General features: G+C 27.1%; 1 pseudogene; it reads left to right on the top strand.

Moving 5' to 3' along the window:
* LOC147907866 (uncharacterized) lies at window positions 1–5,060 on the top strand (annotated as a pseudogene).
* Window positions 5,061–9,971: the final 4,911 nt, after the last annotated feature.

Here is a 9,971-nt window from a genome sequence, read left to right as displayed (position 1 = left end):
ACATTTTAGGTTACATTTTTTGTAAACAAAGTTTGGTGATTCATCAATCATGTCAAAAGTTATATTGGTTTGAAAATGAGTGAAATATCTGAAGAAATACGCTATGTGATGCTTTTTTACTACAAAAAAGGCAAAAACGCAGCACAAACATGCAGACAAATTTGTGATGTTTACGGCGCGGATGCTGTAAGTGAACGCAGGATGCAGGAGTGGTTTGTTCGATTTCGTTCTGGAAATTTTGATGTCAAAGATCGATCTCGCTCTGGTCGACCAGTCACTGAAAAAGACCATGAAATTTTGCAACTGGTCAAGCAAGATCGGCATGTGAGCTGTCAGGAGACAGCCAATGCACTAAGAATCAATCATATGACAGTTTGGAATCATTTGAAAAAGGCTGGCTACGCAAAGAAACTCGATGTTTCGGTGCCACATGAATTAACGCAAAGAAATTTGATTGATCGAATTTCCATCAGCGAAACACTACTAAAACGCAACGAAATCGACCCATTTCTGAAGCAAATCATCACAGGCGATGAAAAATGAGTGAAATACAAGAATATTGTTCGTAAAAGATCATGGAATAAGCGCGGCGAACTACCACAAACGACTTCAAAGCCAGGATTGATGGCAAATAAGGTGATGCTGTGTGTATGGTGGGATTGGAAGGGAGTCGTCCATCATGAGGTGTTACTACATGGCCTAATGATTAATTCAGAGCTCTACTGTTCACAACTGGATAGATTACAGGAATCGATTAAAGAAAAACGACCAGAATTGATTAACAGAAAAGGTGTTGTCTTCCATCATGACAACGCCAGATCACACACATCTTTGATGACGCGCCAAAAATTGAGGGAGCTTGGTTGGGAAGTTTTGATGCATCCACCGTATAGCCCGGACCTTGTCTGACTACCATTTGTTTCGATCTCTGCAGAACTCTCTTGATGGAAAAACATTGGCCGACAAAAGAGCTGCCGAAAATCACTTGAAAAAGTTTTTCGCCGATAAACCACAAAAGTTCTACACGGATGGAATTATGAAATTACTCGAAAAATGGCAAAAGGTTATAGATAATAATGGCCAATATATACTTGATTAAAATTGATTTTCAATAAAGAAAAATTTCATTCAAAAATTGAACAAAAAACCGCGGATATTTTTTAGATGACCCAATAGTAAAAGTAGGTAATAGGAAGTCAGAGGAGTTTTGAACTAAAAAGGCCTTAGACATGGATGTCCGCTAAGCCCAACATTGTTTAATATATATATGTTAGACTTGGAGGGAGAGATAGGTCAGACGGAAGGATTAGTAATAGGAAAAGAGAAATGCTGGACAATAATGTATGCGGATTATGTGATTCTACTGACAGATAGAGAAGCTGATATGAGAGAGATGCTGAAGAGATTTAAGAGGTTTATACAAAAAAAAGGTCTGAATCTGAGCCCGGAGAAGTCAAAAATAATGGTATTTGAGAAAAAAAGAGGTAGGACAAAAAAGAGAAAACAGAAATGGAGAGAAGAGGAAATAGAAGAAATTAAAGAAATCAAGTACCTAAGATAACGCTACAGAAAAACGGAGGGACTGAAAAACATATAAAAGAAAGGATAAAGAAAGCAACAGTGACAATGAAGAGAACATGGAGCATTGGAGAAAAAATATTCAAAGACAACTTCGAAAGAAGAATGAAGATATTCAACTCTTTGGTGAAGAGTATAGCCTTGTATGGAGCGGAGGTGTGGGGCTGCCAGGACAACAATAGACTAGACGGAATAAAAATGAAGTATGTGAAATGGATTCTAAAACTAGACTAGAGAACACCTAATTATATACTGGTAGAAGAAACAAAGATAAATGAAATCAAAATTAAAGCAATCAGAAGAGCAGTAAAGTACAAGGAAAGAATAGGAAACTCGAGGAAAAAGTTAATAAAAGAATGTATAAAGGAGTTGGAAAAGGACAGTAGAGGAAAAGAAGGTGACTGGGAAAAGAAGAGATGAGAAATGCTGGAAAGAGCAGGAATGAGTAAGGAATAAATAAGAAGAGTAAGAGAGGCAGGAGATCAAGGTATAACAGAAGATCTCATAAAGAGATTAGATAGAAAGAAGAGAGAAAGAAGAAAGACAAGCAAAGATAAATGAGTCAAGGTATAATAACAATTATAAAAATATACGGTCAAAAAAGTTACCAAAAAAAATACTTGGAAGGCAAAAAGAGGATGAAAGATAGAAGTTTAATAGCAAGATTCAAATGTGGGAACGAGACAAAAGGAGGTCAGTACTGAAGAGAGGAAGTAGAAAAGAGATGTAGACTTTGCCATGCTGCAGAAGAGAGTATGAGTCATATACTCAAGGAGTGCAAGGAGACAAAGCGTGAGATGCTGATGAAAGAATTCATAGGGATAGAAGGTAAAGGGATAGAGATAATGAAGAGAGTAGATAAGGCAAAAAAAGAAGCAAAAGGGAGGGAAAGAAGAGTGAGGACTTATCACAGATTGCTACACTAAGTAGATTAGAAAGCAAAGTTGTATATAAGTATAATTTTAAGGGCAGTTCCAAGCATAAAATACCAAAGTAGTTATATGTATGCACGCTATAGGTAAGAAAGTGTGTAATATGCGATACATACTGTTTTGTTTTTGAATGAATAGCATTTATATGTATTTCAAGTATTCCAAATGTTTATAAGTATATATGTTTATAAGTATATATGTTTATAAGTATATAAATATTTATACGTATATATATAGAGCGAGAATAGAGTTGTGTATGAGGAAAATATGAAGAATAGGTACCAAAGGAGGATAAGGGTCAAATGTTATTAAATTAAGAACAAATGTAAATAAATGTATACTGGAAGCTATCCTAAGCCGCAAGGCAGGATTAAAATTAATAAATAATAAATAATAATATAAATATCTAAATATAAATATATTAGGTGTAATAAAAAGAAATCCATTATTTTTCCAATAGATGGCTTTAGTAATCTGTATCACGCGTAGACGAGATACAGATTACTAAAGTCATCTATTGGAAAAATAATGGATTTCTTTTTACTACACCTAATATTAATTTATTATTTGTATATTAAATTATTTAAATAAAAATTTTATTTTGTTTTTATTTTAATTAGTTTAACAAGGGGAGGATATATGAGAATAAATTTAAGTATAAAAATAAAAAAAAAGAATTTATTTATAAATTTATTAATTATAAATAATAATTTTTCATACTTTATGATTTAAAGATACGATAATAAAAAATGAAAAGTAATTTAAAGTAAGAATTTGGCTAATTAAAATATATGGTATTTCAATTAGTTGGGCTCCGGCTCAGAATAAAGTTAACAGAATAAAGATATTAATGAATATTCAGTAGATTAGTTGATTAGAAATAATAGTTGACGATGAAGTAAAGTATTTAGATTTAATAAGAGGGAAAGTGTAAAGAATTAAAATTGATAAGTAAGGACAATAACTCCTTCTAATTTGTTGGGGATAGATCGAAAAATAGCATAAGCAAATAAAAAATATCATTCTGGTTGAATGTGGGTAGGTTTAACTATGAGATTTTCGGGGGTAAAGTTATCTGGATCACTTATAATATATGGATATTGGAGAATGATAATAAGGAAAATGGAAAAATGAAGATGAATCCTAGGAGATCTTTAAAGATAAAATATAGATGAATTTTGTAAATTTCTCTGTTTATTCCTATGGGGTTTGAGGATCCGGTTGAGTGTAAAAAAAATAGGTGAATAAAAATAAATAAATGATAAATGGAAGGATAAAGTGGAAAGAGAAGAAACGATTTGAATTATTAATCCCCCTCAGGTTCATATAACTAATATATATTTCCAATGTATGGGATAGTTGTTATAAGGTAATTATTGTTGGTCCTCAGAAAGATATTTGTCCTCAAGGAAGAACATATCCGAGAAAGGCTGTAGTTACTGATAATAAAAGAATTGAGCCACCTGATATTAAAGTATGGGTTAAATTAAAAGAATTGTAATAAATATTACGTCTAATATGTAAATATATACAAATAAAAAAAAGTGAGACTCCGTTCATATGAATATTATGTATAATTCATCCGTTTGGGACATTTTGAATAATATGAATAATTCTATTAAAAGCAATAGAAATATTAGGACAATAATGAATAGATAGAAATAATCTTCTAATAATTTGAATTAGTAAGAAAATACCGAGTAAAGAACCAAAGTTTCATCAGTAAGAGATGTTAATAGGGGAGAGGAGATTAAAGAGTGTTCAATTATTTTATTAATTCTTTTCATATATTATTAGTTATTAATTGGGGATAGATTTTAATAATTTAATAAAGTATTTTTTTAAATTAATTTTTTATAAAGAAGAAAATTTAATTGAATATATTTTAATAATTATAAATATAGATATGAGTAGGAAAAGTAATGTTATTGTAAAGATAAAAGTAAATATAGAAAATATTTTCAAATATTCTTTTATTGATATTAATAGAAAAATTTATATTAAAAATATTAGTTTATGAAAGTTAAATGAAAATTGGGAGTAAAAAAAATAAAAAGATTTAGATTTTACGAGGATTTTTATTATTGCAAGTATAAGTATATTTATTAAGAAAGTTAATATTAGGGTAATTTTGATGAAATAATTATTTTTTATATTAGAAATTAATCTTGTAAAATATAAAAAAATAATAAGTAGTCCTCTAATTAAAGTAAGGAATATTATAATTGAATATAAATAATTTTTTAATCAGAATGAAATTATAAAAAGATTAATAAAAAAATTAAAAAATTAAAAGAATGATTGTAGAGCTAATATTATAAGAATTGAATAAGATGATAAATATAATAAAAAATATTGTTGAAAAAAAATAAGGAAGATTATATTAAAGAATTTAGTCATAAATTAAATTTGGTTGTGATTAGATAAATAAGTTTTTTTGGGAAGGGTAGGTAATTGTAAGTTAAATTAGTAATATTAAAATTAATGGGATGAAATGAATGAAGAAAATAAGGCGATAATAAGAAAATCAAAAAATAGTTTATAGAATAGAATATTAATTTTGGAGATTAGAGATATATTGAAAAATATTTTTTTAATTTTTTTTTGTTTTAATAAATTAGTTTATATTTATATTTTTAATTTACAAAATTAATATTTTAGGATAAACTATAAAACATTAGTTATATTAATATTTTTTTAGATATTATATAATAGCTTATATACAAGTTTTTTTAATTTCTTTATTATTATTAGTATTAATATATAAACATATAATAATTATATTAATAATAATTGAGTTATTGATAGTGAATATGTCAATATGTATATATATTGTTATAGTACAAGTAGAGATAGAATTTTATTTAATTTATTATTTGATTTTTATGGTTTGTGAAAGAATATTAGGATTGGGTTTGTTAGTAATAATTGTTCGATTTAGGGGGAAAAATTTATATTATACATTTAATTTTATAAAATTTTAATAGAGTGGGATGAAAGAAGTGAATTATTAATTAAGGGTGAATTAACTTAAGTAAGATATAGATTATAAATAAAAAATGGATTTCTATATTATTATTATTATTATTATATTGTTATTAGTGTTTATATAATATTGTATATTATTATTAAGTTGGTGCATATGAAATGTCGAATTTTTAAGTAAATATATAAAACTGCATATCTTTTTTCAAAAGCTATTTATTTAACCAAAATATTGATCCATTTGTTTCAATACACTTTTCCCAACGAGATTTTAATGCATAGATGCCTGTCTTAAAGAAATTCTGATCTTTAGAATCAATAAACTCTGATATGGAATTTTTCAGTCTTCATTTTCTGTCTTCATTTTCATACTGTTTAACCCGTAAAAACTGTTCTAAATGTTTAAAAAAATGAAAGTCGGTTGGCGAAAGATCTAGTAAATAAGCTGGGTGCTGCAAAATTTCATATTTTAATTCATTTAATTTCGCAATTGTTTTGTACGACGTATGCGGCCGAGCGTTGTCATGGAGAAGTATTCGGCCATGGCGATTAACAAGTGATGGGCGTATAATTTTCAATTTTTCATGCATTTCATCAATATACTAGCAGTACTTTTCGGCTGTAATTGTCTCCCCGTCTCCCCAGTTCGAAGGAATGAATTACTCCAGTCACATTCCATCAAACTGTTATTAAAATTTTCCGTGGATAAAGTGATGGCTTTGGAGTATGAGCACAAGCCTCATTCCTATTAAGCCACCGAGCACACCTTTTCCTATTGTTGTAAAGAATCCATTTTTCATCACAAGTAATAATTCGATCGAAAAATGGCTCTCGATGAAATCGGATTAGTAATGATGAGCATACGTTCAATCGATCCAGCTTATTTCGCTCGGTTAGTTCGTGCGGTACCCATTTATCCATTTTTTTCACCTTGCCAATTTCAGAAAGATGTCGCAATATCGTTGTATGGTCAATTTTCATTCTGGTAGCAAGTTCCCTTGTAAATACAGTTGGATTCGTTTCCACCAATGCTTTCAGAGCATTATTTTTCATAGACGTTTTGGGTCTTTCGCGCGATTCATTTTGTCAGGAAAAATCACCAGACCGAAATTTTTCAAACCAACGCTGCACTTTTCGATCGTTAACAGTATTCTCCCCAAATGCCTGATTTATATTGCGTGCAGCTTTTGCAGCATTATTACCAAGTTTATACTCATATAAAAAAATTATATGAATATCGGTTGAATTCATATCCTTACAACTAACAAAATGGAATACTTTTGAGAAAATCTTCTTTGTTGAAATGTGATTCTGGCAATGGACAATACAATGGACTATAAACGAGGTTATGCCAAAAACAAAAGCATAACGAAAACCATCTAATATATAAACAATAATAACAGTAATATTAATAATATTTAATTTTTATAAATAAAATTTTTAAAAGTTTCTTTTATGATAAAATTTATTATAATAATTATAAATTTTATATTTAGTAATAATATGATTAATATTTTATTATAATTTACATTATTTAATTTATATAATGTTACGTATTTAGTCATATATTGATTGTTATATTTATGTATAAAGACATAGAGTGGTTTAATATTATAATAAGGGTAGGATATAATTATTATTCAATAATGTTAATGATATTAAGATTGTGGATTTTGTGTTGTGAATGAATTTAGTAAATTAAAATTATTAATTTTTATTAATATATTAATAGTATTGATAATATCTTTTATATTTATAGATATGATTTTATTTTATATAATATTTGAGATTAGAATAATACCTACATTTTTTAAATTATTTATTGGGGAAGAAATCCTGAGCGTCGTAGTGCTAGTTATTATATAATAATATATAATAATATAAAATATATATACTATTAGGTGTTGGAATTAATTCGTAGCGTTTTTTAATGAAAGAATGTTATTTATTTCACATGAGCATTAAAAAATACATTAATGAAAGTACTTCCCATCACTTGTAAAACGCTACGAATTAATTCCAACACCTAATAATAAAGGAAATGAAATCAATAACATATATATAATTATATATATGTTATTGATTTCATTTCCTTTATTAGTATATATATTTTATATATACACACACACACACTCACACACACACACACACACACTGACACACACACACACTCACACACTCACACACACACACACACACACACACACACACACACACACACTCACACACTGACACACACACACTCACACACACACACACACACTCACACACACACACTCACACACACATATATATATAAAATAACTGTTAAGTTTAGATTAATAATAATAGTTATGGGAGGTTATGATTTTACTTTTTAAGGATTTTAAATGATTTATATAGTCTTTTTCATTAAGATATCTATTTATTTATTTCATATTTGATTACCTAAGGCTCATGTTGAAGTCCTCGTTTATGGATCTATAGTTTTAGCTGGGGTATTATTAAAGATGGGGGCATATGGATTAATTCGTTTGTTAGAAATATATTATAAGGTTAGGATTAAATATTGGTTTATAATATTATTATAATATTATTTTTAGATTTGGGATTATTTGTAGAATTATGGTAAGAATTTTATGTTTACTACAAATTGATATAAAAAATATGTTAGATTATTCTTCAATAATTCATATGAATTTAATATTGTGTAGATTGATGATCTTTTTTAAAGTAGGCGTAATTATTGGATACGTATGTGATGATAATTTCTCATGGATCATGTCCTAGAATATTTTATATGATAAATTTGTATTATGAACGATCAGTGAGACGATTATTGTTTTTAAATAAGTATGATAGTAAGTAATTTACTTACAGCTATAATATGATGGTTTTTATTTTGTATTATAAATTTTTCTTTCCCTTTGTCATTAAATTTTATAGGAGAGATAATAATATTGATAAGAATTTTAAATTGAGATGTTAGAATGTTAATATATTTAATATTAATTTGTTTTTTTAGGGGGGCTTATTCATTATATTTATTTTCATATGTTTATTACGGGAAAAATATTTATTATGAAAATAAGATTTATAATTCTAATTTAAAAGAATACATAACTTTAATTATACTTTTTTTTCTTTATTAATATATTTATTAAATTTAATTATATTTATGTAATAATTTTTAAAAATGAGTAAATATTTAATGAATATTGTTGTAAAAATAAATAAAATTTAAGTAATTTAAAGGAGAAAATATTAGTTTGTGGTATTAAGGATACTCGTATGTGTAATTTTGAATTAAATTATTTTAAATGCGTTATTTTTTTATATATAAATATTTTATATTTTGAATATTTATAATTTTGAGAATAGTGAATGTTACATTTTATTATTTATTAGGTGTTGGAATTAATTCGTAGCGTTTTTTAATGAAAGAATGTTATTTATTTCACATGAGCATTAAAAAATACATTAATGAAAGTACTTCCCATCACTTGTAAAACGCTACGAATTAATTCCAACACCTAATACATTTAATAGTTATTTTAGAATGGTTAATTTTTGAATTAAATGCTATAAATTTGAAGTTTATTTTATTAATTGATTAAGTTTCTATATTATTTATTAGATTTATTATATTAATTTCTTCAATAATTATATTATATAGACTGGTATATATAAGATTAGAAAAATATATAAATCGATTTAATTATTTATTGTTGTTATTTATTAGGTGTTGGAATTAATTCGTAGCGTTTTACAAGTGATGGGAAGTACTTTCATTAATGTATTTTTTAATGCTCATGTGAAATAAATAACATTCTTTCATTCAAAAACGCTACGAATTAATTCCAACACCTAATATTTTGTCTATATAGTTTAATGAGATTAGTCCTAATGTAATTAGAATTTTAGTAGGGTGGGATGGATTAGGGATAGTTTCTTATTGTTTATTATCATAATTATGGGTCTTATAACTCTGGTTACAGTTTTGTGTAACCGAATTGAAGATGTTGGGATTTTGATAACAATGAGAATAATGATAATAGTAGGAAGATGGGAGATAGTTATGTTTAAAGAGGGCGTAGAATTGATGTTAATATTGGTGGCTGTTACTAAAAGAGCTTAAATTCTCTTTTCTGTATGGTTACCGTCAGCTGGACCTCTACTCTAGTATCAGCATTGGTTCATTCTTCAATATTGATTACCGGGGGTATGTTTTAATAGATTTTTAATAGAGATGAATAAGAGCGATTTTAGGTTTTTTATCTATTATTACTATATTTATATCTGGAATTATAGCTAATTTTGAGAATGATTTTTAAAAAATTATTGCATTATCGATTCTAAGTCAATTAAGGGTTGATAAGGGTTGATAATAATGATTTTGAATAACATTACAATCCGAAGCGCCACTACGGTCTAAGTATTAAGATGTTGAACTAATATATATATTATTCAAACTCAAAAATGAATTAATTTCAGAAA

The sequence above is a fragment of the Acromyrmex echinatior genome, chromosome 12 (assembly GCF_024713525.1).
Source record: "Acromyrmex echinatior isolate Ae372 chromosome 12, ASM2471352v2, whole genome shotgun sequence".
Lineage (NCBI taxonomy): Eukaryota > Metazoa > Arthropoda > Insecta > Hymenoptera > Formicidae > Acromyrmex > Acromyrmex echinatior.
This window is presented reverse-complemented; position numbering and strand designations above follow the sequence as displayed.